We start from the raw sequence: 4,784 nt of genomic DNA on the forward strand, positions 1-4,784 counted from the left end.
TTGCTACGTCTGTCTGTTCAGAAACTTGCGGAAATAATTCGTTTCCTTTTACGGTTAATAATTTTAATCTTTTTCTTGACAGTTAAATATAGCACTTGTAATGCAGTAGAGGATTTTTTTAACAGCAAGCATATCATGACAATATACAACATTTTTTTCTAAGAAAAAGTACTTTGTGTTTTTCGGGAGTTTTGTTTGTTTGTTTGTTTAACCAGTTGTCCATGTTTAAAAACATAGACATCCAGTCAGTGGAAGTATTAGAACACAATTTATAGAAACAAAACTTTATTCTGTAGCACATCTTAGTTTATAAGGCGTTTTTCTTTTTCTTTTGTGTTTTTTTCTTTACTTACTTGCAAATCAGTTATAAACAATAGTTCATATACAGCTGGGGTTTTTTGTTTTTCATTTTTACAATCTCATCCCTCACAGACGCACCAAATATCTACTTATTTACCTTTAACAAAAGTCATTTCAGTTTTTAAACAAAGGTATCATCTTTCAGGTCGTATCATCATTCCTCAGGCCACCATGTATTCTTGCAGGCCTATAACAATATTCTATAAAAGGTGTTTATCCGTTTTCCCATCATTTCAGAATTAGTATTGTGGTACTCTATTGCAGGGGTAGCCATTGTGGTGCCTTCCAGATATTGTAAGGACTCCCATTAGCCTCAGCCAACATGGCCAGTGGGCAGGGATGATGGGAGTTGTAGTCCAGCAACATCCGAAGGGCACTGTGTTGGCTACCCCAGCTCTGTTGTAATTCACAGGAGACATAAATTTTAGAGACTTGTTTAAAAGCATCAACAATTTATCTCCTCAGTTACATTTAGGTTTATCTCAATTGCTTAAGAAAATCAGTGTCTAGATGATAACCTTTCCATTCAAAACAAATTTATTGACAGATTATTATTCCTGGTTGTTTTCTGGCCTTTGGAAATGAACATTATCAACTGAAAGTTCATGGGTAGCAGTGTTAGGAACTGAGATATGAAAGATAGGAGCTAAATGGCACCTTATAGCTAGGTTATGGTTGCAACAACGGAATGTCTAGGCACGCTTTTTATAACAATACGAAACTGAAAACAAATGAACCGCAGCTAAGATACTATGTTCATTTCCCACATGCTCTAGTCCTTTCCCTGCCCACCCCCCTAATATTCTCTTCTCCAGTCTTCAGAGAGTAGCTGGAAGTGTGGAGGCAGAAAAAGGTCCTCCTTTCCTTCCACTCTGCAGTTTTAATCTGAAATCTTAGGCTCCCAGAGCTCAGAAACTGCTCACGCTAATGAATTTCCCTGTCACTAATGTGCCGAGAACAATGGGAGTTTCGAACACTGATGGGTAAGTAGCCTGCCAAAATAACTCTTTTTAGAAGTTTAGAGTTTTGTTTTGTTTTTTAAGAACTGCAGGGCTCGAAGTTGACTTTTAAATGTTTCCCAGTGGTATATATTTACCTCCAAAGTCAAAGGTGTGGGTGTTTTGTAAAAACAAAGTCTAGATTGTGAGACGAGAACAAATTATTCCACTGTGTAATTCACTTTTACTACTTTATGCAAATTGTTCATGGAGAGGGAGTTAAGAGCTGAGCAGCTTGTTGAAGCCATATCCCTTACCACAATAAATGTCTAGTTTCTCTGATTTGCAGTCTTCAGCAGGTATAATCCATCCATTAAAGCATAATTGTGTAGCCCTAAGACTACAGCCACACCAAGCTAGCACTCCCTCCGGCACTCCAAAGATGCTGAATGCAGTTGTTGTACCACACCTACAGCTCTGATTACAGCAGAAAATGTTTACCTTATTTGTGATTATTATTTGTTTATTCTCCAAAATAAACTTGCATATAGCTGTTGAGGTTGGGGAACATAGAAAAGCCATCCCCACCCCACCCCGACAATTACTGTAGCTGATTGTACTCTTAGCAGATCCTGTTTTTTGGGGGGAAGAGGGTTGCAAATAGTGTGATTGGATGAGGGAGAAGCTCTTTAAACTGTGTTAGCTCTCAAATGCCTTGACTGAATAATGGCCATTCTCTTCCTTCTCCAGCAACCAGCTCCAATACCCAATCTGCTCTGTATGATCTCTTGTTCGTATTTACTTGTAAAGAAATAGACGTGATTATTTGTACTTCTAGGCGATGTGCATAAAAATAGTTCACAGAAAATGAGTCAGGAAAACAAGAACAATTAACATCATAAAGCCAACACAGTCGTAAAACGACTGATGAAGCAAAAAAAGATTAGATCCGGAGTTCAGCAAGGATCTCGGTTGAATGCAGTTTGTAGTAGTGAGCTGTTCATCTAAGCCACCAAAAGAGACTCCCCCAAAGATCTCAGTGATCAGGCTAGAATATCGGGGTTAAGGATATTGCAAATTAACATAGGAACCTTGACCGTGTCCTAGTAACCGGGGGGCAGCCAGTGAAAACTTTTAAGTGCCAGGTATGTATTTTGTACGAGTTGGAACTTCTGGACTGGGCACATAAGAGCATATTGCAATAATAAAAGTCGAGGTTATCAATGTATAAATCATCGTAGCCAGGTTATCCCTGTCCAAGAAGGGCTGTGATTGGAACACTAACCATAGCAGGTAAAAGGCATTCCTAGCCACTAAGCCTCAGCAGCAAAGATGGATGCAGGAACACCCCCAACCTATGCACCTGTTCTGACAAAAGGAGAGTAACCCCATCCTGGACAGGCAGGATCCAATCCATCTCCTGGAATTGGAACTACACTGGGTTTAAGCTTCGCTTATTACCCATCCATTCCACAAATGCCTCTGGACAGCATTCCAGACTAGGCTCTGCCTTTCCTGACTCATGATATGAAGAAATCCAGAGCTGGGTATCATCAACATAAGACATTTCCCCCCAAGCTGTGAATGACTGCTCCTAACACAGCTATTAAACAGCATTGGCAACATAATTGTTTCCTGCAGCACACCAAAGTACAAGGACCATGGGGCCAAGACACAATCTCTCAATGCTCTTTTCTGGCCACGCTCTTCAGGTGGTGGGGAGACAGTTCTCTTTATGAGACTCTTCTCACACTGTAAAATGGATTTTTCTTACGGCTGTAAGAATTTTTTGGTACAAGTTTATTCTGTACCTATTGAATTTAAGTTTTTTGAGATCAACTCAGAGTAGTTTAATATACTATACCAAAATTGTACTTTTCATAGGTGTGGTGTGTCTACCCTAAATGAATAAAAAATACCAGTAATCCTCATTGGTGATGTAATATACAGAAATAATTATTCTCAGTATGTGCCTCTCCTAGACCCAGAAGCCTATTATACCTTTAAAAAGTGTGATGGCAGCATCACCTTAAAGTGCTCTTCAAATCTATTGTAAACTGTTTGTGGCAGTTCTTGGTTACCTGCTTTGTAGCATTATCCAGCTCACAGTTACACATGGAAATGGAGCAGGATTTCAGTTCCTGGCTCCATCTATACACCTTTCATGTAGTTTGGGTAACTGCTGTATGTGAACTCTGCATACATTTATGTCTGTAACTTGCACAAATAACTTACCTTACAGCAGCTCCCCACTGCCAAATATGATGAGATGGAAGGAGCAGAATCAGGAAGCACATCCCTGCTTTCTGCCCTTTTGGAATTGTAATCACATAAGACAGCTGAATAGGGCTTATGTAAACCCCTTTGGCAGTAAGTTCCAGGCACCAGAAAACCATGAATAATGCTTCTAGGCAAACAGCTTTCAATAACTTTCACATAAGCTCCCCTCAACCTAATCTTTTTTACCCCTGGCTAAACTTCTAGAAACCCGCATTCCAAAAAGAGATTGTATGCTCGCAGCTGATGTTTGCTAAACATCTTGCACTAAAACACCTGAGAGCTACGCTTTTGCACAGTGTTTTAATCTGAATGATATATGACTCGGGATCTGAAGTTTAGAAGAGAGTCCCAGGTGGATCCTGCAAACTACAAGAAATAATTACAGGAATCCATATGGCTAAGAATAGATGTCTGAAGTGGGGCTAAAACTGGGCAACCCACTTCCCAATTCTGATAAACACATATTTTCTTAATAAAGAATTGCAGTAACTTGACTTATATAAGAGGATGCACATTAGTGCTTTAGATCTGTATTCCAATATCAGAACAGCAAACACGTCTTCAGAGGCCAGTAATACTAAACTTTTCCTATACTTACAAGCAAGAAAAAAATACAGTAGAAAACACAGCTTCTTGACTCCACACACAGCAGCTCATTTGTTCCTAGCAATAGCCCCTGAAATAAGAGCTGTATTTTACACTTTGGGGTAGGTTGTGCTGATCCAGAAAGATGGGATTATGTATGCATGTGTTTTATCGTGTGCTCTGTTGCCTTCCAATTGTACTCGGACCAAAACACATTAGCCAAGTTGCTTGTTTTGAACTACTCCCTGAATTGGTATACCAAAACATTTCACATGCAAACAAAGGACGATAGCTACAGAGTAAGAACCATGCCGTGTTAGTTTTGTCCCCACCTTAGCCCTAACAGTTCTAAATAATTTTAAAAAGGGCTTTTTGTATCCTATCCACCAAAAAATTATTTTGGCATTTTAAGAAACAAAATCACGCACTGAATTTATTTACAAATTTCTAAACAAAAAGACAGGTAGAACCTTGGCACAATTGCTTAACTATGGTACATTAGAATGAGGGGGGGGGGGATTTATAAAGAACACCAGACTTTCATGACAGAATAACAAATAATTGGGTAAACAAGTTTTGAAGATTGTGAGATGTATTCCCTTAAATAATCATTGCCAAAAA

Source organism: Podarcis muralis, chromosome 4 (assembly GCF_964188315.1).
Source record: "Podarcis muralis chromosome 4, rPodMur119.hap1.1, whole genome shotgun sequence".
Lineage (NCBI taxonomy): Eukaryota > Metazoa > Chordata > Lepidosauria > Squamata > Lacertidae > Podarcis > Podarcis muralis.